At 43.4% G+C, this 26,606-nt stretch overlaps 1 pseudogene; it reads left to right on the top strand.

Moving 5' to 3' along the window:
• The window catches only part of LOC138666768 (zinc finger protein 721-like), a 112,831-nt pseudogene that overhangs the window by 26,620 nt on the left and 59,605 nt on the right, over window positions 1-26,606 (top strand).

Below are 26,606 nucleotides of genomic sequence, written 5' to 3' on the forward strand. Positions count from 1 at the left end.
GCACATCAGGGGTCTCCAAACGCAACATGGCGCCACCATTGATTCCAGCCAATCTCGTATTCAAAAAGTCAAATGGTGCTCCCTCACTTCCGAGCCCTGACGTGTGCCCAAACAGTGGTTTACCCCCACATATGGGGTACCAGCATACTCAGGACAAACTGCGCAACAATTACTGGGGTCCAATTTCTCCTGTTACCCTTGTGAATCAAAAAAAATGCTTGCTAAAACATAATTTTTGAGGAAAGAAAAATGATTTTTTATTTTCACGGCTCTGCGTTGTAAACGTCTGTGAAGCACTTGGGGGTTCAAAGTGCTCACCACATATCTAGATAAGTTCCTTGGGGGGTCTAATTTCTAAAATGGGGTCACTTGTGGGGGTTTCTACTGTTTAGGCACACCAGGGGCTCTGCAAACGCAACGTGACACCCGCAGACCATTCCATCAAAGTCTGCATTTCAAAAGTCACTACTTCCCTTCTGAGCCCCGACGTGTGCCCAAACAGTGGTTTACCCCCACTCATGGGGTATCAGCGTACTCAGGAGAAACTGGACAACAACTTTTGGGGTCCAATTTCTCCTGTAACCCTTGGGAAAATAAAAAATTCTGGGCTAAATAATTATTTTTGAGGAAAGAAAACGTATTTATTATTTTCACGGCTCTGCATTATAAACTTCTATGAAGCACTTGGGGGTCAAAGTGCTCACCACACATCTAGATAAGTTCCTTTCGGGGTCTGGTTTCCAAAATGGGGTCACTTGTGGGGGGTTTCTACTGTTTAGGCACATCAGGGGCTCTGCAAACGCAACGTGACGCCCGCAGAGCATTCCATCAAAGTCTGCATTTCAAAACGTCACTACTTCAATTCCAAGCCCCGGCATGTGCCCAAACAGTAGTTTACCCCCACATATGGGGTATCACCATACTCAGGAGAAACTGGACAACAAATATTGGGGTCAAATTTCTCCTGTTACCCTTGGGAAAATAAAAAATTGCAGGCTAAAAGATCATTTTTGAGAAAATATTTTTTTTTTTTTTCATGGCTCTGCGTTATAAACTTCTGTGAAGCACTTGGGGGTTCAAAGTCCTCACCACACATCTAGATTAGTTCCTTTGGGGGTCTAGTTTCCAAAATGGTGTCATTTGTGGGGGATCTCCAATGTTTAGGCACACAGGGGCTCTCCAAACGTGACATGGTGTCCGCTAATGATTGGAGCTAATTTTCCATTTAAAAAGCCAAATGGCGTGCCATCCCTTCCGAGCCCTGCCGTGTGCCCAAACAGTGGTTTACCCCCACATATTGGGTATCTGCGTACTCAGGACAAACAGGACAACAATATTTGGGGTCCAATTTCTCCTATTATCCTTGGCAAAATAGGAAATTCCAGGCTAAAAAATCATTTTTGAGGAAAGAAAAAATATTTTTTATTTTCATGGCTCTGCGTTATAAACTTCTGTGAAGCACCTGGGGGTTTAAAGTGCTCAATATGCATCTAGATAAGTTCCTTGGGGGGTCTAGTTTCCAAAATGGGGTCACTTGTGGGGGAGCTCCAATGTTTAGGCACACAGGGGCTCTCCAAACGCGACATGGTGTCCGCTAACAATTGGAGCTAATTTTCCATTCAAAAAGTCAAATGGCGCGCCTTCCCTTCCGAGCCTTACCATGTGCCCAAACAGTGGTTTACCCCCACATGTGAGGTATCGACGTACTCGGGAGAAATTGCCCAACAAATTTTATGATCCATTTTACCCTACTGCCCATGTGAAAATGAAAAAATTGAGGCGAAAAGAATTTTTTTGTGAAAAAAAAGTACTTTTTCATTTTTACAGATCAATTTGTGAAGCACCTGAGGGTTTAAAGTGCTCACTAGGCATCTAAATAAGTTCCTTGGGGGGTCTAGTTTCCAAAATGGGGTCACTTGTGGGGGAGCGCCAATGTTTAGGCACACAGGAGCTCTCCAAACGCGACATGGTGTCCGCTAACGATGGAAATAATTTTTCATTCAAAAAGTCAAATGGCGCTCCTTCCCTTCCGAGCCTTACCATGTGCCCAAACAGTGGTTTACCCCCACATGTGAGGTATTGGTGTACTCAGGAGAAATTGCCCAACACATTTTAGGATCCATTTTATCCTGTTGCCCATGTGAAAATGAAAAAATTGAGGCTAAAAGAATTTTTTTGTGAAAAAAAAGTACTTTTTCATTTTTACGGATTAATTTGTGAAGCACCTGGGGGTTCAAAGTGCTCACTATGCATCTAGATAAGTTCCTTGGGGCGTCTAGTTTCCAAAATGGGGTCACTTGTGGGGGAGCTCCAATTTTTAGGCACACGGGGGCTCTCCAAACGTGACATGGTGTCCGCTAAAGAGTGGAGCCAATTTTTGATTCAAAAAGTCAAATGGCGCTCCTTCCCTTCCAAGCCCTGCCGTGCGCCCAAACAGTGGTTTACCCCCACATATGAGGTATCAGCGTACTCGGGACAAATTGGACAACAACTTTCGTGGTTCAGTTTCTCCTTTTACCATTGGGAAAATAAAAAAATTGTTGCTAAAAGATAATTTTTGTGACTAAAAAGTTAAATGTTCATTTTTTCCTTCCATGTTGCTTCTGCTGCTGTGAAGCACCTGAAGGGTTAATAAACTTCTTGAATGTGGTTTTGAGTACCTTGAGGGGTGCAGTTTTTAGAATGGTGTCACTTTTGGGTATTTTCAGCCATATAGACCCCTCAAACTGACTTCAAATGTGAGGTGGTCCCTAAAAAAAATGGTTTTGTAAATTTCGTTGTAAAAATGACAAATCGCTGGTCAAATTTTAACCCTTATAACTTCCTAACAAAAAAAAATTTTGTTTCCAAAATTGTGCTGATGTAAAGTAAACATGTGGGAAATGTTATTTATTAACTATTTTGTGTCACATATCTCTCTGGTTTAACAGAATAAAAATTCAAAATGTGAAAATTGCGAAATTTTCAAAATTTTCGCCAAATTTCCGTTTTTATCACAAATAAACGCAGAATTTATTGACCTAAATTTACCACTAACATGAAGCCCAATATGTCACGAAAAAACAATCTCAGAACCGCTAGGATCCGTTGAAGCGTTCCTGAGTTATTACCTCATAAAGGGACACTGGTCAGAATTGCAAAAAACGGCAAGGTCTTTAAGGTCAAAATAGGCTGGGTCATGAAGGGGTTAAACATTCAAAAAATTCCTGTGAAGCACCAGAAGGGTTAATAAACTTCTTGAATATGGTTTTGAGCACCTTGAGGGGTGTAGTTTTTAGAATGGTGTCACACTTGGGTATTTTCTATCATATAGACCCCTCAAAATGACTTCAAATGAGATGTGGTCCCTAAAATAAAATGGTGTTGTAAAAATGAGAAATTGCTGGTCAACTTTTAACCCTTATAACTCCCTAACAAAAAAAAATTTTGGTTCCAAAATTGTGCTGATGTAAAGTAGACATGTGGGAAATGTTACTTATTAAGTATTTTGTGTGACATACTCTGTGATTTAATTGCATAAAAATTCAAAGTTGGAAAATTGCGAAATTTTCATAATTTTCGCCAAATTTCCGTTTTTTTCACAAATAAACGCAGGTACTATCAAAGAATTTTTACCATTGTCATGAAGTACAATATGTCACGAGAAAACAATGTCAGAATCACTGGGATCCGTTGAAGCGTTCCAGAGTTATAACCTCACAAAGGGACAGTGGTCAGAATTGTAAAAATTGGCCCGGTCATTAACGTGCAAACCACCCTTGGGGGTAAAGGGGTTAAAATTCATTGTGGTAATGTCTATAACCAAAATTAGAAAATTGTTGTCTCTGTCCTAATATATATGGACCTAACTGTATACAACTTAATATAAAAAGCAATATCTCAACTAGTGTTAAAAACGAGTAGCAAAATTTAAAACATTAGAAATTCCCCACAAAAAGTAACCATTGTATCATTTATTCAGACAAAATATACTGAACAGCCAATCTATAAAAGGCATTAGTTTTGTTTATGGTCACAATCTACCAATCATTACATCATTGGTCATGAATATATCATATCCCCTCCGAGGAATCAGTCACATGATGTAAAAAAAACCAAGCCAAAATGTTACAGGAAGGGTGTGTATGAAACCCTCCAATCATAGAGAAGCATCCGGGTAACCTCGACAACTCAGCACCTTTCACAGCTGTAATATTGTGTGTGCATCACCCAATCAAAGGGTCTTGTCCACAAGTGTAGTCAAGGAAGTGGTCTCATAACTGCAACCCAGGTGATGCACGAGGGCTGCGCATATCACAAGGTAAAACCTATTCACGTCACCCAGGAAGTGGTCACATGACTGCTATCCATGAGACGTCAGGCGCAGCGCACACCCACAGAGGTCATCCAATCCTAGCTATGGCCTCATCGCTAAGACAACATAAAGCCCATGGTTGCCTATATAAAAAAACAAAGTTCCAATACAGGTGGAGGTGAAAGAAGGGGTACGGGGCATAAAAAGGTACAGACAGAAGAAACAAAGGACAATTTTCATATTGTATACATAATAAAAACATCCCATGTCTGTTTTCAGCAACTCTTGCCAGTCTACTTCACCCTGAACCGGGAAGAATACCACCTATAGAAAAAATAAAAACACATACCAATGATAACTAGAGAGAGAGCTCATGGCAGACAATTTTGTAAAATATGCTCTGTATTCAAACCTCTGGGCTGAAGACTTTCTAATCCAAGTTTCCACCTCACTTCGTTCCTTTTCAACAGTTTGTCTGTCCCCACTTCTCCTCTGTATAGGAACCCTATCTATAACCCTAAATCTAAGTTGGTTTACTGAATGCCTGTTCTCTAGAAAATGTTTCGGCACAATCAATTCAGTGACACTGGTCCTAATGGTGCTTTTATGCTATTCGAGCCTGTATCTCCATTGTGGTCTGAGCTACGTACACCAACCCACATGAACAGGAGATAACATAAACTACATAGTGTGACAAACGCGTATATCTTTCCTTAATTGAATAAAGCTTCCCAGTCCAGGGACGATGGAAAGAATCTCACCTAAACATGTTAAAACAACATACATAACCCAGACAGGGAAAATTTTGCCAGTCTGGGAGTGCTAAGCGTAGTTTGTATTAACGTTTTTGAGGTGCCAAAGTCAGATTTAACTAATGGGATAAAAGAGACCAAGATTCGAAGTCAGTTGTCGAAGCAAGACCCCTATGTAATAATGGCCAGTATTTATTCAAGATCCCCACTACTAGGGCAAAATGAGAAACAAAAGGAATTCTCTTCCTAGACTGTTTAGGGGTTGTGCCCCTCAAGAGAGGTCTTCGCGTTCTAGTCCCAACGCGCTATGAATTTCATATATCTCCTGGATCTAAATTTTTTGACTACTTTCCTCCCATCTATCTTCTACTCACAGTATATTTTGTCTAAATTAATGATATGGTGGTCACTTTGTGTGAAGAATATTGGAGATATAATTCTATGTCAATCATTTGTATCCAATTTGGCATGGGATTGGAAAAAAATCCTTCACTGTGCAGTTGTAACAGAACGCCAAGCAGCAGCAAGAGCAGTGGAGAGTCAAAGAACTGTGAGTAACAGAACTCACACCTGGACCAGCTTAGAGCAGAACAACAGGCTTTCAGCCATGTGGAGACCTTGCAGTCAAAATTGCTTTAAGTCAGCTATGATTCCATAAGGAGTTATGGAGATACTATGTCCTAGCCATACATCTTGTATATTTCCAAGATCTCTGGACCACACCAAATGCCTTCCAGGGTCTCGATCCATCCTAGCCTCACATGGTTTGAAGATACGTAGAATAGCTAGTAGGAAACAGATAGCAAAGGTGTGTTTGGTCTTAACGCGTAGCAGGGGCCCGGACGGATCAGATAGCACCAGAACTGCCTCTCTAGGACCATCCAGAAAGGAGTTTTGAACTTTCATAGGTTTTGGGAGATTTAGCTATAAACCTCCAAGGGTTGGGATTTAAGTTCAGCTCAAAGGGGTTAAATGTTTGTGTAAAGCATGGCATAGTGCTTTTTCTCTGGGAAGTGTCACGATAAAGGTACCTTCACACTGAACGATATCGCTAGCGATCCGTGACATTGCAGCATCCTGGCTAGCGATATCGTTCAGTTTGACACGCAGCAGCGATCAGGATCCTGCTGTGATGTCGTTGGTCGCTGCAGAAAGTCCAGCACTTTATTTCGTCGCTGGACTTCCTGCAGACATCGCTGAATCAGCGTGTGTGACGCCGATTCAGCGATGTCTTCACTGGTAACCAGGGTAAACATCGGGTTACTAAGCGCAGGGCCGCGCTTAGTAACCCGATGTTTATCCTGGTTACCAGCGTAAACATAAAAAAAACAAACACTACATGGCACCTTCCGGTGTCTGTCCTTGGCGCTGTGCTTCTCTGCACTGGCTGTGAGCCCGGCCAGCCGGAAAGCACAGTGGTGACGTCACCGCTCTGCTTTCCGGCCGCTGTGCTTACACATCGCAGAGAAGCACAGCGCTGGGGACAGACAGCAGAAGGTAAGTATGTAGTGTTTGGTTTTTTTTTTACGTTTACGCTGGTAACCAGGGTAAACATCGGGTTACTAAACGCGGCCCTGCGCTTAGTAACCCGATGTTTACCCTGGTTACCAGGGGACTTCGGGATCGTTGGTCGCTGGAGAGCTGTCTGTGTGACAGCTCTCCAGCGACCAAACAGCGACGCTGCAGCGATCGACATCGTTGTCGTATCGCTGCAGCGTCGTTTCAGTGTGACGGTACCCTAAGCTGCAGCCGCTGATGCGGCCCAGCCCATAGACGCCCCACCACAACAACGTGGGGCGCTCATCACCCGGGGACGCAATACGGACCCTTTATACCGCAGAGGGGGACCTACCTGAACTAGGGGAGGGCAGTGACCGGGGTTCTGTGGCAGTTGAGCATGTGGACAAGGAAAGAGACTGGTAGGACTTGATTACACCGCACAACTTCAGGTATAGAGAAAGTAAAGTTTACTAAAGTAAAGTCACACAGTACATAAACCAAACATGACTATGCCAGGCTCCCAATTCCACACCTCCCAGAAGGGTACCACCCAGTGGATCCCAAGGCGCCAAAGAATCACCGAGGCACACATAGGCGGGACATCAGAATACAGGCAGGACATCAGGGTACACGAGGTCATCAGGACGCAGGAAAGACATCAGGACATCAGGGTACATGAGGTCATCAGGATGCAGGAAAGACATCAGGACACAGACAGGACATCAGGGTACACAAGGTCATCAGTACATCAGGGTCACCATCAGACAGGAGTCGTTTGGTTCCGGACATCCGACACGACCTACAGGCACCACTACAGTCATCAGGCTCCAAGCTCCAGAAAGCAGTCATTAGGTTCCAGACTGCGGTTGTCAGGCTTCGGTCATCAGACCTAGGAAGGAACTCAAGCGGGATGGTGCTAGAACCGCAGGATTGCTGGGCCTGCCAGGAGCTAGCACCATATGGTAGCCAGAGCACAGAGTAGCTGATGCTCAGCAGAAACACCGGTAACAAGAGACTCAGTCACTGGGTGCAAGGCTCCAGACACAGAGGGATTCCAGGAACATAACACAGCAGACACAGTTCAGACAGGGTCAGGTACAGGATCAAGGATTCAGGTCTGGATATACCGCCTCCAGGACAAGCGCCAGAACAAGACAAAACAGAAATCAAGGCAAGGACTTTGGTTCCAAAACATAGACAGGAGAGGTGCAGGAACACAAAAACACACAGCAAAGTTTAGGAGCTTTGTGAGTAGCTCAGGCCATGCCCATAGGGCAGGGGAACTTTATATAGGAACTGCCCCTCAGGAATTGGCTGGGGACAGCATTTCATGTACACACACTAACCCTGATAAAAGCAGGGGAGGTGTGGCTGTGCACGCCCTTAGCACAAACAGAAACCATTACAGCACAATCAGTGCAGGAACTGAGGCTGAGGGCACCTGGCAGCGACTGCACGCCCAGACACGTGGAACGTCATGCACCAGCTGCAAATGACCTCGCAACCCTCGGACAGCTTCCACAGCGGCAACCAGGGACCGCACATGCGGATGGTCATGCAGCAGAGCACAGACCTAACCACCCATGTACGGCTACACAGCAGAGCAGGGAACTGAGAAGGCTCCATACAGGTAACAGCCAACAGTATCCCAGCTCAATTAGGGGGAAAAGAGCAAAGGGTTAAAGCAAAGACATGCAATGTCATGCCGAAACCCAGATAAAGACAGAACGGCGTGACATGAAGATTGCAGAAACATATAGTGTGGGAAGAAGTCAAGGAACAGAGGGGCCTACAAGCCTCCTTAGTGGCTGCCCCTCCCCCGCAAGCCAGGCCTTTTATCCTCTGGTAACTGACTTACATATTCTTATTTATAACTTTTGTACTATACCCTGTATTTGCATATCTGACCATTATATATGCATAACCATCGTGTATATAGTGTATTGTCTAATGTTCCCTTAAGGCAATTAAATATATAATTTAACCTTGGGCTGTTCTTTTATCTCCATCCATAAATCCACACGTCCGTTTCTCAGTTTAATTCCCCTTGCTATCGGGACTGGTTTCTGGACCAATATAATTCCTGTTAACGAACCAGATTTGTATCGAACGAGGAACTGGTGGCAGTTCTACCGGGCTGATAAGGTCCTGTTTCACTGGGGCTAGTGAAAGAGGCCTCTCAGCCTGCCAGGGTTGTGGGGGAGTGTGGTGCCATGTCAGTGACTGTGTGGGCCACCTCCTCTCCCTTCCTGTGCCTTCCTGGGCCCATGTGGACAGGGGGTGTCTGTGTAATACTATTAATCTGACCTTACTTGTCACCACGGGCTGGGGACGTCACGTTGGTACAAGTGGAGAGACTTTACCACGTGAATCCTGCTAATGTAATAATGACGTCAGGCGGAGTGGTGAGGTGAGGATCTTTCATAAGTGGCAGCAGCAGCGGGATTCTGCATGATCTTTCTGGTGTCATCCTTCACACTTTTGTATGAAGAATTTCTCATGTTTTAAATTTTGCTACTAGTTTTTATCACTAGCTGAGAGATTGCTTTTTATATTAAGTTGTATATATATTTGATGTATTTTGCATGAGGAGGTTGGATCTCTGTAGTGTTTGGTGCATGTTTGTAAACCATACTATATAACTCCACCCTTAGTGTTAGTGCATGATAAAGGCCTCTAATAGGTTGAAACGTTGTGCTTATGTATGGCGGAATAAGCTTCACTTTTGATTGAACACTGTCTACCTATGTAAGCCCTATAATAGTCGTCTGAATGAGCCCAAACTCTAGTTGACCTGGGCCTATTTCACACCTTTCAGTGCCCCCACGGATCCAGCAAGGCCACTCCAGAACTCTGTGAGCTCTGGAAGCACTGTCTGCCTCATTGAGATGTCACAGAATCTCTATAATTAGATGCAGTAGTCAAGTAACTAGAAAAGCGCATCATCAGAGAAACATCCATTTCTGGAGCTGGCGCAGACCTCCTGAGTAACCTGTTCCAATCTTCGGAGGCGCTGGAAGGAGAATTTAAGGCCACGTGCTCATGTTGAGTTTTTTACATCAGTATCTGTAAGCCAAAACCAGGCGAGGAACAATCAGAGGAAAAGTATACTAGAATCACGTCACCATTTCTGTATTTATCACCCACTCCTGGTTTTGGCTACAGATACTGAGGTAAAATACTGTCCAAATACTGAACGTGTGACCGTGGCCACAGGATGAGCTCAGACGATTGTTTGTATTCTAAATCCATGTGAGATCCGTATTTATACATCAACATTTTACGATGTACATAATCAAAATAGTTTCCTATGTTAATAATTATGGCACTGTATCTGTAAATTCCGATTTTTCTATCGATGGCAGTATACTTATCTGAATGAGCCCTAACTACTTATTACCTATTTTTAATCAATACCTTTTTTAAAAAAAATGACTATCAGACAACCCCTTTCAACTCTGGATATTTAAAGGGGTTGTCCACTGCTAGGACAATGTCTTCTTAAATTAAATGTTCAACCCTGATAAAACAATAAAGCCTATACTCGCCTTCCGTGCCGGCGCCGTTCCTGCGGTGTCTGCATTCGCTCTCCCCAGTGTTGTGATGCGGTTTTGTGACGCCGGTGTACAATCACAGCTGGCATCGCTGTATCTGCCTTCTTACAAACAGGCATCAAGAGAAAACTAGGGCTGCAGCTGATCTCAGACTTTCTTTTCATGTTCATTATTATTTTATTTTTTTTGTTTATTTGTTTTTTTTTCAGAGGCTGTGACGCCAGTGCTGATTGGGGTCTGGGCTTCACATGTTACTCCAGTGCATCACCGCCCCAGTCTTCGAGTGCTGGGACGACGCTGGCATGGGAGGGGAGTATAGGTTTATTTCATTGGGGCTGAACATTTAGTTTAAGAAGGGGTTGTTCTAGCAGTAGACAACCCCTTTAATAATTAGTGTATCCATAGCGGAGACTCTCATTGTACTTGTATATCTAGCCCTGGTGATTGTGTTCAGTGGGTTAATAAGGGACATAATAAAGCTACTTATGCTCATTAACCCCTTCACCCCTGAGCCTGTTTTCACCTTCATGACCAGGCCAAATTTTACATTTCTGACCATCGTCCCTTTATGGTAATAACTCTGGAACGCTTCTAAATAACCCACTGATTCTGAGACTGTTTTCCGTAACATCTATATATATAATTGTCTAAGGGGTACTTCCATCTTTCTGTCCCGGAAATCCCACGTCACTGATTGGTCTCGGCAGCTGGCTGTCATGGCTGCCGCGACCAATCAGCGACAGGCACAGTCCGATTAGTCCCTCCCCTACTCCCCTGCAGTCAGTGCCCGGCGCCCGCTCCAGAATCCCCTCCAGTCACCACTCACACAGGGTTAATGGCAGCGGTAACTGGTCGCGGTGTAACGCACTCCGTTACAGCTGCCATTAACCCTTTGTGTCCCCAACTATTTACTATTGATGCTGCCTATGTAGCATCAATAGTAAAAATATGTCATGTTAAAAATAATAAAAGAAACAATAAAAAACTGCTATACTCACCATCCGCCGCCTTTCCCGCTCCTCGGGACGCTCCGGTGACCGCTCCATGCAAGCGGCAGGTTCCGGTGGCAAGGATTGTTTGCGACAAGGACCTGCCATGACGTCACGGTCATGTGACCGCGACATCATCACAGGTACTGCGCTCATACCAGCCCTGGGACCAGAAGCTGCCGCTTGCAATGTGGAGCGGTCACCGGAGCGTCCTGAGGAGCGGGAAAGGCGGCGGATGGTGAGTATAGCAGGACTTCAACGGGCCTTCGGAAGGTGAGTATATGTTTATTTTTTATTTTAAGTCTCTATACTACGTGGCTCTGTGCTGTATACTCCGTCGCTGTGCAATATACTACGTGGCTGGCCAATATACTACGTGGCTGTGCAATATACTACGTGACTGGCCAATATACTACGTGGCTGGGCAATATACTACGTGGCTCTGTGCTGTATACTCCGTCGCTGCGCAATATATTACGTGGCTGGGCAATATGCTACGTGGCTGGGCAATATGCTACGTGGCTGGGCAATATGCTACGTGGCTGGGCAATATGCTACGTGGCTGGGCAATATGCTACGTGACTGGGCAATATACTACGTGGCTGGGCAATATATTACGTGGACATGCATATTCTAGAATACCCGATGCGTTAGAATCGGGCCACCATCTAGTTGTATTTCATAAGTGGTAAAATTTCTTTGATATGACTTGCATTTATTTGTGAAAAAATCAGAAATTTGGCTCAAATTTCGCAATTTTCAAACTTTTTATTTTTGTGTCCTTAAATCACAGAGATACAGTGGGTACGGAAGTATTCAGACCCCTTTTGTTTCATTGCAGCCATTTGGTAAATTCAAAAATGTTCATTTTTTTTCACATTAATGTATACTCTGCACCCCAACTTGACTGAAAAAAACAGAAATTTAGAAAGGTTTGCAAGTTTAATAGAAAAAAAAAATCACATGGTCATAAGCATTCAGTCCCTTTGCTCAGACACTCATATTTAAGTCACATGCTGTCCATTTCCGTGTGATCCTCCTTCAGATGGTTCTACTTCATTGGAGTCCATCTGTGTTTAATTAAACTGATAGGACTTGATTTGTAAAGGCACACACCTGTCTATATAAGACCTCACAGTGCATGTCAGACCAAATGAGAATCATGAAGTCAAAGGAACTGGCCAAGGAGCTCAGACACAGATTTGTGGCAAGGCACAGATCTGGCCAAGGTTACAAAAGAATTTCTGCAGTACTCAATGTTCCTAAGAGCACAGTGGCCTCCATAATTATTAAATGGAAGAAATTTTGACCACCAGAAGTCTTCCTAGACCTGGCCTTCCAGCCAAACTGAGCAATTGTGGGAGAAGAGCCTTGGTGAGAGAGGTAAAGAAGAACCCCAAGATCACTGCGGCTGAACTCCAGAGATGCAGTAGGGAGATGGGAGGAAGTTCCACAAAGTCAACTATCACTGCAGCCCTCCACCAGTTGGGCCTCTATGGCAAAGTGGCCCGACGGAAGCATCTCCTCAGTGCAAGACATATGAAAGCCCACCTAGAGTTTGCTAAAAAAAAAAAACACATGAAGGACCTCCCAGACTATGAGAAATAAGATTCTCTGGTCTGATGAGACAAAGATAGACCTTTTGGTGATAATTCTAAGCCTTATGTGTGGAGAAAACCAGGCACTGCTCATCCCCTGCCCAATACAACCCCACCAGTGAAACATGGGGCTGTTTTTCAGCTGCAGGGACAGGAATATGCATACCAGGACTTGGATGGGGGAGGGCAATCATACCAGAATAGGGATGAGACCATTCATACTAGGCCGAGATGGGGGCCCTGCATATCAGGATAGGGATGGGGCCATGCATACTAGGACGAGATGGGGACCCTGCATGCAAGGATAGGCATGGGGCCCTGCATACCAGGATAGGGATGGGAACCCTGCATACAAGGATAGGGATAAGGCCATGCATATTAGGACGAGATGGGGGCCGTCCATACTAGGATAGTTATAAGGGGCCCATGCGTATCAGGGTAGGGATGAGGGGGCAATATGTATCAGGATGGGGATGACGGGACCATATATACCAGGATAGGGGATATTAAGTATAGAATTGACCACATTTTTTGCTTCAATTTGTTTCCACTAATTTCCTCTTCTAAAACCTACATGCATCTTATGGTCCGGTGCGTCTTATAGTCCGATAATTACGGTATATTGTGTATGGGGGCTACCTGACTCTCCTGAGAACAGGTGCCTCATCCCTGATCTCCTCCTGTGAGATCTTTACAGCCGCCACTGAAGATTCTTTGCTTAGCCAAGTGTCCATATTTGTGATCAGAGATTTATAGTTGTACTGCAGGCAATCGTAATTTGTGATATTTCTTTGTATGTAGGAGCATCATACAGTCTCCAGCAAACTCAAGAAAATTAGGGAAAACCTGAGCCAAAGAGCCTAGAACTGTCTAAAAACAGCATTGAGTTGCTAATTGGAGAGGTGAGTGCTACTAGTTATACTTCAAAAGTTTAATTAGTCTGCATTGTGGGCGTCAGGATCTTAAATGTTTTTTTTCTACAGGGTCGAATACATTGAAGAGACACAAGAAAGAAGTCATCATGGTAGAAAGTGACCAGTCCCTCAAATCTCTATGTAAGATATTTTGCTATCCATCACCATACAAATTTCACATATCTGTACCTTTTGTTATGTCCATGTCTGTATTCTCTGCTACAGTGCCTTGGGAAAGTATTCGGCTCCCTGGAACTTTTCAACCTTTTCCCACATATCATGCTTCAAACATAAAGATACCAAATGTAAATTTTTGGTGAAGAATCAACAACAAGTGAAACACAATTGTGAAGTTTAACGAAATGTATTGGATATTTTAAATTTTTGTGGAAGATCAAAAACTGAACAGTGGGGCGTTCTATATTATTGGGCCCCTTCAACTTAATACTTTGTTGCACCACCTTTTGCTGCGATTACAGCTGCAAGTCACTTGATGTCTATCAGTTTTTTACATCGAGAGACTGAAATTCTTGCTCATTCTTTCTTAGCAAACAGCTCGAGCTCAGTGAGGTTTGATGGAGATCATTTGTGAACAGCAGTTTTCAGCTCTTTCCACAGATTCTCGATTGGATTGAGGTCTGGACTTTGACTTGGCCATTCTGACACCTGGATACATTTATTTGTGAACCATTCCATTGTAGATTTTGCTTTATGTTTGGGATCATTGTCTTGTTGGAAGACAAATCTCTGTCCCAGTCTCAGGTCTTTTGCAGACTCCAGCAGATTTTCTTCAAGAATGGTCCTGTATTTGGCTCCATCCATCTTCCCATAAATTTTAACCATCTTCCCTGTCCCTGCTGAAGAAAAGCAGGCCCAAACCATGATGCTGCCACCACCATGTTTGACAGTAGGGATGGTGTGTTCAGGGTGATGAGCTGTGTTGCCTTTATGCCAAACATATCGTTTGACATTGTTGCCAAAAAGTTCTATTTTGGTTTCATCTGACCAGAGCACATTCTTCCACATGTTTGGTGAGTCTCCCAGGTGGCTTGCTGCAAAGTTTAAACAACACTTTTTATAGATATCTTTGAAAAATGGCTTTCTTCTTGCCACTCTTACATAAAGGCCAGATTTGTGAAGTGTCCTATGGACAGACCATAAACATAAGGATGAATGACCTCTGGGATATCAAAATATCCAACACCGCGGAGACACCATCACGTGTTTCTCAACGCAGTGATCCAGAACACTGCCCCCATCCCTTATGGGAAATATGCAAATGCATGTAGAAAAGCCGCAGAGACACCATCACGTGTTTCTCAACACAAGCAATATATAGCCAGGTCTTTCACCGGGAAGGAACAACCACGGGAAGGGCAGCATCCAAAAAGGAAAACCACCTATGCCAAAACATGGTATCCATCCACAGACAGCTGTTTCAGGGTATTTGCCCCTCCTCAGTTGCTTCCCGGTGAAAGACCTGGCTATTTATTGCTTGCGTTGAGAAACACGTGATGGTGAATCCGTGGCTTTTCTACATGCATTTGCATATTTCCCATAAGGGATGGGGGCAGTGTTCTGGATCACTGCGTTGAGAAACACGTGATGGTGTCTCCGCGGTGTTGGATGCTTTGATCTCCCTGAGGTCATTCATCCTTATGTTTATAGTCTTTTTACTAGGCACTGCTCCTAATAGCCAGTTTCCTACTCCACACTATGGACAGACCGTCCCACCTCAGCTGTAGATCTCTGCAGTTCATCCAGAGTGATCATGGGCCTCTTGGCTGCATCTCTGATCAGTCTTCTCGTTGTTTGAGATGAAAGTTTAGAGAGACGGCTGCGTCTTGGTAGATTTGCAGTGGTATGATACTCCTTCCATTTCAATATGCTTTCTTGCACAGTGCTCCTTGGGATGTCTAAAGTTTTGGAAATAATTTTGTATCCAAATCCGGCTTTAAACTTCTCCACAACAGTATCACGAACCTGCCTGTTTTGTTCCTTGGTCTTCATGATGCTCTCTGTGCTTCAAACAGAACACTGAGACTATCACAGAGCTTGTGCATTTATACAGAGACTTGATTACACACAGGTGGATTATATTTATCATCATTAGGCATTTAGGACAACATTCTATCATTTAGAGATCCACAATGAATTTCTGGAGTGAGTTTGCTGCACTGAAAGTAAAGGGCCGAATAATATTGCACGCCCCACTTTTTTCAGTTTTAGATTTTCCACAAAAATTTAAAATAACCAATTAAATTTTGTTAAACTTGACAATTGTGTTCCACTTTTTGTTGATTCTTCACCAAAAATTTGGTATCTTTATGTTTGAAGCATGATATGTGGGAAACGTTTGAAAAGTTCCAGGGAGCCGAATACTTTCGCAAGGCACTGTACATGTAGATATTTGTGCAAATCGTTCCCTGTATAGTTGATTATATATAAAAGTGATTGGCAAGATGATACGTTATCTAATGTCTATACAATTTATTGATTATTTTCTCAACAGGTAAACTTAAAGATTCTGTTCTTGAATATGAAGTCACTTTTATCAAAGAGGAACCTGTGTCATGTGGTGGAAGTCATCTTGGTGAAACTAACATTTTTGTTCCTCCACGTAATACACAACAGTATCCATTAACTCATATGAAGGAAGAACCATACTCCTATGAAGAAAATAATGTAATTTGCTCACCTAAGTGTACATCCACAGGTCCTATACAACATTATACATCTACTTATATAAAGAAAGAGCCAGTCTTTTGTGACGAACAGGTGATAAACAAAGTCCGTTATCAATCCAAAGACCATATACAACGCTTGCCTTCTTGTATAGATGAGGAACGAGGCTCTACTGATAGAGGAAACATCACCTGCACCAACACTTGTATACACTCATGCCATACACCACTGCGTTCATCTACTCACCAAAACTCAGACTTCTTCAAGGGTGGGCCTATGACATGCCCTGAAAGTAATATATTTGAAGACGATAATCAACAGTATCCACTTACTCATATCAAAGAGGAACCAGAACCATCTGATGGTGGAAACATTACTAACACGTATTCAATCATAGATTGTACACCGTATCTCTCTGCTAATATTAAGAAGGAACCACAATCTCACGAAGATGAACACTTAGCGGTGACCAATACATTTAAACACACAGATCCTACACACCATTCATCTTTAAGTATTAAGAAGGAACCACACTCGTATGATCAAGGAAACCTTTCAGACCTGACTATTTGTACTATGTTGGATCATACAGTACACTATCTATCTACTGATGTTAAAGAGGAACAACTTTCCTGCGACATAACCATCAAACATTCTGAAATTTGTACTCGCTTAGGTAATACACAGAACTGTCCATCTACTCATCTTAAGGAAGAATTCGTCTTCCACAGTGGAAGACAACTCATGGACATGAAAAGTCATCCACCTACAGATCACATACAGGAAAAGTCTTCTAGTTTTGATGATGAGAAAACCGATTCATGTGAGGATGCAGATTTCACAGGCCATTACAACACCAAAGAACAACCTCCAGTGAAAGTTGGTTTCCAACATCTGCACAAAGGGGTGGGGTTACAAGAAAAAAATGTTGAGTTTAGTCAAAATTCTAATCATTCTGTTTACACCAACCACAAGGAAGCTCAGTCAGCAGACTTTTCTTTCAAGTGCCTGGAGTGTGAGGCATGTTTTACCAAAAAGTTAAACTTTGAAGAACATATGACAATTCATAGAGGAAAGAAGGCCCATGTATGTTCTCATTGTGGGAAATGCTTTTCCTACCAGTCTCAGCTTCTTATACATGAAAGAACTCACACAGGCGAAAAACCTTTTACATGTCCTGAATGTAGCAAGTGCTTCAACCAATACGTCCACCTTGCCATACACCTGATGAGCCATACCGGAGAGAAGCCGTATGTTTGTTCCGAATGTGGAAAAAGTTTTAATAGGAAAACGACTCTTACAATCCACCAGAGAGTCCATACTGGTGAGAAGCCATTCCACTGTTCTCAATGTGGGAAGTACTTTAGTACAAGCTCAAATCTTATTAAACACCAGAGAGTCCACACTGGAGAGAAACCATACTCGTGTTCTGAGTGTGCAGAGCTTTTTGTTCACTACACGCAACTTATCAGACATCAAGCCAGTCATACATCTGAAAAAATATTTTCTTGTACTGAATGTGGAAAGTCTTTTTCACAAAAGGCACAATTTCTTAAACATGAAAGGTTTCACAAATCAAGTAATACCTAGTCATGTTCTGAGTGCAATCAATTTTTCAAGCAGTACAAAGATCTCCTACTTCCAGTCCACCCACACAGGACAGAACCCATTTAAATTATTGTTCAGAGAAAATGTGTGCAGAGCTGACTAATGGTGCTCTGGTAGGTTCCCAAACCGTAATGAATAAAAATAGAAACCGGCACTCAACTTAGTGAAAAGATTGTTGGTGATTGTATTCTATCCCAAACAGTAGCATTACAAAATGTTTCGGTCCATACAAAAGACCTTTGTCAGTTGCGTACTTAGGGTTGTGATACAAATACTATGGCCAACCACAGGATAACACTATGGTGAATGCCAAGAGGCTAGGTTGTAGTCAGATATACCGTGTCAGCAGCTACAACTGAGACTGCATCCACCCTCCTGTTACCTAGTATATCTGACTACAACATAGCGCCATGGTGAATGCCAAGAGGCTATCCCCGCTTAATTTAAAAGCGCTGCAGAATATGTTGGCGCTATATAAATAAAAAATTGTTCTAAAATTATTGTCCTGTGGTTGGCCATAGTATTTGTATCACAACCTTCAGTACGCAACTGACGAAGGTCTTTTGTATGGACCGAAACGTTTTGTAATGCTACTGTTTGGGATAGAATAAAATCACCAACAATCTTTACACTAAGTTGAGTGCCGAGTTCTATTTTTATTCAGAAACCATTTAAATGGCCTGAATGTGGGAAGCAATTTGATAAAAAATGTTCCATGGTCTCACATCAGAGATTTCACTTTGAGAAAAAAATGTTCTCCTGTCCAGAATGGGGAAAATATTTTGCTAAACATAATCAAGTTCACATCAAGAAGTTAGTCAAGTCTTTTCCAGAAAGTGGGGAGCTTTTTGATTACGAGACACAGTTTGAGAGACCTCAATCCACTTATTCTGAAGAACAGACACTGTCATGCTGTGTGTGGGGAAGAATTTAGAGAGAACACTGCTCTTGTTGAGCACATAATGACTCACAGATAATGAAAGAATATTCATTCCATCAGGAGGTAGAGATATGATGTCCAAAACATCGAATAACTATTTCATAATCAATTACCTTAAAGTGAACCTGCCAATTTGAAAACTGTTTCAGATCTGCGGGCAGGATGATCTAGCTTATGGAACTGGTCAGACTGATACACATTTTTGTGGGAATAATTTGAATAAAACTTGCCTGTATGCATTGAAATTGTAAGTATATGAGTCCAGTGGGTGCTCCTGTTCGATGCACGCAGTCATGCTAAGACTGTCAATGAGAGATACAGTGGGGAAAATAAGTATTTTATACTCTGCCGATTTTGCAAGTTTTCCTACCTACAAAGAATGGAGAGGTCTGTAATTTTTATCTTGGGTACAATTCAACTGTGAGAGACAGAATCTAAAAATAATAAAACCTAAAAAAATCGCATTGTATGATTTTTATATAATGAAATTGCATTTTATTGCATGAAAATAAGTATTTGATCACCTACCCACCAGCAAGAATTCTAGCTCTCACAGACCTGTTTGTTTTACTATAAGAAGCCCTCCTACTCTGCATTCATTACCTGAATTAACTCCTTAGGGATAAAGCCAATTTTGTCCTTAATGACGAAGCCAATTTTCACAATTCTGGCCACTGTCACTTTATGAGGTATTAGCTATGGAACGGATCCCACTGATTCTGAGATTTTTTCGTGACATATTGTACTTTATGTTAGTGGCAAAAATTTCTTCGATCTGACTTGAGTTTATTTATGAAAAAAGTGGAAATTTGGCAAAAAATTTGAAAATTTTACAATTTTCAAACTTTTAATTTTTGTGGCATTAAAGGGAACCTGTCACCCCCGAAGGTGAGCTAAGCCCACTGGCATCAGGGGCTTATCTACAGCATTCTGTAATGCTGTAAATAAGCCCACGATGTATCCTAGGGCGGCACGGTGGCTCAGTGGATAGCACAGCAGCCTTGCAGCGCTGGAGTCCTGGGTTCAAACCCCACCAAGGACAACATCTGCAAAGAGTTTGTATGTTCTCTCCGTGTTTGCGTGGGTTTCCTCCGGGTACTCCGGTTTCCTCCCACATTCCAAAGACATACTGATAGGGCTCACAATCTAAATTCCCTATCGGGGACAGTGATGATAATGTGTGCAAAATGTAAAGCGCTGCGGAATATGTTAGCGCTATATAAAAATAAAGATTATTATTATTATCCTGGAAGATGCGAAAAAGAGGTTAGATTATACTCACCCAGGGGCGGTCCCGCTGCGGTCCGGTCCAGGACCTCCCATCTTCTTACGGTGACGTCCTCTTCTTGTCTTCACGCTCCGGCCAGGCGTACTTTGTCCTGTTGAGGGCAGAGCAAAGCACTGCAGTGCGCAGGAGCCGGGCCTCTCTGACTTTTCCCGGCGCCTGCGCACTGCAGTACTTTGCTCTGCCCTCAACAGTGCAGACAAAGTACACCTGCACTGGAGCCGCAGCGTAAAGACCAGAAGAGGCCATCATCGTAAGAAGATGGGAGGCCCCGGACCGCGACACCCATCGGATCGGACCGCCCACCCGCCCAGGTGAGTGTAATCTAACCTCTTTTTCTCATCTTTCAGGATACATCGGGGGCTTATCTACAGCATTACAGCTCACCTTCAATTTTGGGGATGGCAGGTTCCCTTTAAAGGAAACCTGTCATTCCCCCCCCCCAGGCATTTTTAACTAAAAGAGCCAACTTGTGCAGCACTAATGCTGCATTCTGTCAAGGTAGCTCTTTTAGTTGGAGTCCCTGCCAACGCTGAACTATTAGTTTTTAGAATTTGCTTTTCCTACCTGTAGTTTGTCGGGGGCATGTCTTTTTTTCCCCCCTGACACAAACGCCTCCCAGCCATCACTCAGGGTCTCTGAGCGCCGCCTCCACTTACTTCATTAACGTCCCCGACGCCTGCGCTGTAAGTTCCCATCATGTGATGGGAGTCGAAGGGCAGCGCAAACTGCGCATTCCTGAAAAAAAAACTTACAGCGCAGGCGTTGGGAACGTTAATGAAGGAAGTGGAGGCTGCGTACGGAGGCCCTGAGTGATGGCTGGGAGCGTTTGTGTCGGGGTGAAAAGACATGCCCCTCTGACAAACTACTGGTAGGAAAGGCAAATTCTAAAAACTATTAGTTCAGCGTTGGCAAGGACCCCAACTAAAAGAGCCACCTTAACAGAATGCAGCATTAATGCTGCACAAGTGGCTCTTTTAGTTAAAAACGCATGGGGGGGGGGGGGTGTGACAGTTTACCTTTAAATCAGAGAGTCATGTCCCGTAAAATAGTTGATACATAACATTTCCCACTGTCTACTTTACATCAGCACAATTTTGGAAACATAATTTTTCTTGTTAGGAAGGTATACGAGTTAAAATTTGACCTGCGGTTTCTCATTTTTTTTCAACAAAATTTACAAAACCCATATTTTTTTTTTTTATTTTTTTTTAGGGACAACCTCACATTTGAAGTGCGCTTAGGGGGGTCAATGTGACAAAAAAATACCCCAAAGTGATACCATTATAAAAACTGCACCTCTCAAGTTGCTCAAAACCACATCCAAGAAGTTTATTAACCCTTCAGATGCTTCACAAGAACTAAAACAATGTCAGGAAAAAATGATAATTTTTTACTTTTTCCACAAGAAAAATACTTTGGAACCAGATTTTTTTTATTTTTACAAGGGTATCAGGAGAAAATGGACAACAAACCTTGCTGTGCAATTTCTCCTGAGTATGCCGATACTCCGTATGTGGGGAAAAACCACTGTTTGGGCGCATAGCAGGGCTCAGAAGGGAAGGAGTGCCGTTTGACTTTTTGATTGCAACATTGGCTGGAATACAAGGCTGGCGCCATGTCGCGTTTGGAGACTCCTGATGTACCTAAACAGTGAATACCCCCCAATTCTAACTCCAACCCTAAGGGTATGTGTCCACTTTCAGGATGGCCGGCGGTATCGTCGGAGCGGCTTTGCCGCTCTGCGCTAAGCCCCGCCCCCTTCTGGGACGCGATGATGACGGATGTGTTCACAGCACACATCCAGCATCATCGCACCCATCGCATAGGGCCCTGTGCTATATCTTGCGGCGACGCAGCGTCGCCGCAAGATATACGGACATGCTGCGATCTGAAAAGACGCGCAGCATGTCCGGAGTCGCAGGGCCGCCGCGTGCGTGTTACCACGCATAGTGGAGACGGGATTTCATTAAATCCCCTCCACTATGCTGTAACATCTGGACGCTGCGTGTCTGACGCTGCGGCTCTATGCAGCGTCAGACACGCGTTTCCTGCACGTGGAAACATACCCTAACACAGCTCTATCCTTGACCCCAATCAAAACTAAAACCTCACCCTGACCCCAACACCTCAATTGTATCCCTAGCCCAACCCTAACTGCAAAAAATGGTAAAAAAAAGTTTTTTTATTATTATTACCTAAGGGGGTAATGAAGAGGGATTTGATTTACTAAGGTTTTTTATTTTGATCACTGTGACAGGGTCTCTCACAGTGATCAAAATGAACCAATAGGAAAAATCTCGTATTGTTGGCAGGTGCCGGCCGCCAGATCTCGGTGGCCACACTGCGCATGCGCCCGCCATTTTCTTCCAGGAAGAAGATGCCAAGGGCCAGGGGATAGAGCCAGTGGGTCCAGGGACACCGGAGGTACTGTGTGGGGCTCGAGGGACCCCATTTCTCTCCTCTGGTATGCTAGATCATATCAGAGAAGAGAGAAATTAATGGGAAATGGGACTTTTTTGCGATCACCGTTATTCGGTAAATAACGGTTATCACAAGACTGGGAACAGTAAAAACTGACCCGTATCTTGTTCTCCGGGGTCTTGTCTTCCAAGGACATTTTCTGACGCTGGGGGGGGGGGGGGGGGGTTGCTATACCCTTATTTCTCAGCTCGTTAAAAAGCGGTGCTGTGGAATAAGTACCCTTTAACTGTCGCCGTTAAAAGGCGTATCGGCGATCATTAAGGGGTTAACTGTACCTGTTTGAAATGGTAACCTGTAAAAAAGACACCTGTCCACATAATGACACTCTAACCTCTACCATGGCAAAGAGGTGTAAGGACACATTGGACAAAGTTGTAGACCTGCACAGGGCTGTGATGGGCTACAGGACAATAGGTAAGCAACTTTGTGAGAATGCAACAACGGTGCAATTATTTGCTTGGGCTCCATGCAAGATCTCACCGTGTGGTATACACATGATTCTGAGAAAGGTCAGGAAACAACCCACAACTACACCACCTGAAGAGAGCAGGGGCCACAATCTCAAACATTACTGTTAGTAACGACACTGTCACGGATTAACCCTCTTCCTGACATGCGCTGTACATGTACTGCTCTGAGGGAGCTGCGTTCCCGCAAACAGAAGCACAGGTACGGCACGTCAATCTCGCGGCCTCATGCTGTTGGGTGTGGGTGTGAGAGCTGACACCTTGCAACAACTCCCACAATCGGTGGTAGCACCAATCGTGGGCATTAAACCCATCTGATGTCGCTGTCACTATTGAGAGTGGCATAGATGAGCATCGCACAGGGAATGAGTTCCCTGTGCTTCCATCAGGATGGCATGATGGGATCGTGTTGTCCTGATGGTCTCCATGGAGACCCCGACACCAAGATGGCTGCATGGTCCTGCAAAAAAGGTGGCTTGTGTGCGCCTACTGAGAGCAGATGCTGACATGCCTCCTTCCCTGCTTGTCAGATGCTGATGGGATACTCTGCAGTGCAGAGTATCAGATCAGCGATCTGACACAATACAGTGATGGGACAATGTAAAAAGTGAAAGAAAAAAAAAGTGTAAAAATGTTCCTTTATAAATTCCCAAATAAAAAAAACAAAAACATTTTTTTTCTAATAGATGCATTTATGTAAATTAAAAAATAAGCAATAAAAGTACACATATTTATCACCGCATCCTTAATGACCCACTCTATAACTGTCCCACTAGTTAACACCTTCAGTGAACACCGTAAAAAAAGGAAAAAACAATGCTTTATCATCATACCGCCGAACAAAAAGTGCAATAAAATCAAAGACCTGTAAACAAAATTGGTACCGCTGAAAATGTCATCTTGTCCTGCAAAAAACAAGCCCCCATACAGCTCCATCAGTGAAAAAATAAAAAAAGTTATAGCTCTCAGAATAAAGTGATGCAACAATAATTATTTTTTCTATAAAATTGTTTTTATTGGCTATAAGCGCCAAAACATTAAAAAAAAAAAATTGGGTGTTGCTGTAATGGTACTGATAACACAAACTGTTGTGAATTCTGTTTTCGAACTCCCTCCTGTGGTCATGAATGGTACTTCGGTGAGTTCTGTCCATGGACTCCCTCTGGTGGCTGTGAGTGGAGCTGCTGCTTCTGAGGTTCCTTCCACAGGTGACGTAGTTTATTCTTTGGCTGGCTGTTCTATTTAACTCCACTCAGATCGTTACTCCATGCCAGCTGTCAATGTTCTTGTACTGGTTCAGTTCGCTCTTGGATCTTTCTGGTGACCTGTCTACTCCAGCAGAAGCTAAGTCCCTGCTAGTTATTATTTGTTCATTGTTTCCTTGTCCAGTTGGCTATCATGATTTTGCCTTGCTAGCTGGAAGCTCTGGGATGCAGAGTGGCACCTCCGCACCGTGAGTCTTTTTGTAGTTTTTTTGTGCTGACCGCAAAGATACCTTTCCTATCCTCAGTCTGTTTAGTAAGTCTGGCCTCCCTTTGCTGAAACCTGTTTCATTTCTGTGTTTGTGACTTTCATCTTTACTCACAGTCAATATATGTGGGGGGCTGCCTTTTCCTTTGGGGAATTTCTCTGAGGCAAGGTAGGCTTTATTTTCTATCTCTGGGGCTAGTTAGCTCTTAGGCTGTGAAGAGGCATCTAGGTCGTGTTAGGTACGCTCCACGGCTATTTCTAGTGTGATAGGATTAGGGCTTGCGGTCAGCAGAGCTCCCACTTCCCAGAGCTTGTCCTGTGTGAGTTTAACCATCAGGTCGTTCTGGGTGCTCCTAACCACCAGGTCCATAACGCCAAACACTAAAGCTGCCTTACCAATTTTACCACACGGAATGGTATAAAAAAAAATTAATGAATTGCTCTTTTTTTGTTTATTCTGTCTCCCAAAAATCGGAATAGAAAACGATCAAAAAAAGTCATGTGCCCAAAACTGGTACAAATAAACACGTCAGCTCATCCTGCAAAAGAAAACAAGCCATAACATGACTGTCGGCCAAAATATGAAAAAATTACAGCTCTCAAAATATGGTGATGCCAAAACTAGTTTTCTCAATAAAAAGCGTGTATGACAGCAGCCAAACATAAATGCCCGATATAAATCTGGTATCGCTGTAATCACAACGACCCGAAGAATAAAGTCGCCTAATCACTTATACCACACTTAAACCAATTCTTCACATGCTGTTGATTTTTTTTTTTCATTCTGCCTCCCAAAGATCGTAGTAAGGCTCGGCGCACATTTATCCTGCGCTAAGCGCTTACACTCGCGGGGTTTGCGTGTAAATCTGAAATAGATTATTCAGATGGAACCTCTGGTGGAAGATTCCTTATAATGAGGCAGATGAAGGCACTGTCGACGCCATATGACCTGTGATCTGCGGGTGTCCGTCTTTTTAGGTGGGCAAAAAAGTGCCGTCAGCCACAGTTTTGTGCACTTCAGAAAAGGACACCACTTGACCGAGGCCAGACATAACTGCTGCCTCATTATAGTGAATGGATCCCTCAAGGGGTTTCATCTGAATCATGTCAATCAGATTTAGATAGAAACCCCAAAGTAAGTGCTCAGCGTGGAGTGTGGGATAACTGTGATCCTAAACATTATATAAAATGTTCCCAATAAAAGCTTCAACTCAATCCACAAAAAAGCAAGTCCTCCCTCGGGTCTGTCATCTGTTAACAGAAATATAGTGGGCTTTGTTATTGGTAGTACAAAGGCTCTGAAAAATCAAAATGGCTCCTCGCCCCCAAAAGAAATTCAGATTCTCTGCTCCCAAATCCAAATGCCCCCTCCCTTCTGAGCCCCAGTGTGCCTAAACCACATTTAGTGCCCACATGTTTGGAATTTCTATAGTGCTGAGAGCCCATCTAATTTACAGGTGCGTGTCTCCAGAAGCACCGGCTGGGCATAATGTACTGGTCCCCCTGCTCATGCCAGCACGTGTCCAGGCTCATTTTAAGTTCTCCATTAACCATCTGGATCATCCAGAGGAGGCATGGGTGAAGGTCATGTGATCAGAAAACCCAAAATGGAACGTTTTGGTATAAACTCCACGTGCCATGTTTGGAGGAAGAAGGATGAGTAGATCCCCCAAGAACACCGTCCCAGCCGTGAATCATTGTGGGGGAAACATCATACTTTGGGGGTACTTTTCTGCAAAGGGAACAGGATGACTGCATTATATTGAAGGGAGGATAGATGGAGTCATGTTTCGTTAAATTTTAGCCAACAACCTCCTTCCCTCAGTAAGGGTATGTGCACACGTTGCAGATTTACCTGTGGAATTTTCTGTGCAGATTATTCCTTTTTTTTTTCCCTCTGCGTTTTTTTCATGCAGATTTGTATGAGTTTTTGAAAGCTAAATAAAGATCTACTATTGAACAAAAAAAATTGTGATGTCATTTCTTATCCAACCTCTTCATTTACATATTCCATTAACCCCTTCGCGCCACGCGCCGTACTAGTACTGCGCTGCCGGCACTGCATT

Source organism: Ranitomeya imitator, chromosome 2, assembly GCF_032444005.1.
Source record: "Ranitomeya imitator isolate aRanImi1 chromosome 2, aRanImi1.pri, whole genome shotgun sequence".
NCBI lineage: Eukaryota > Metazoa > Chordata > Amphibia > Anura > Dendrobatidae > Ranitomeya > Ranitomeya imitator.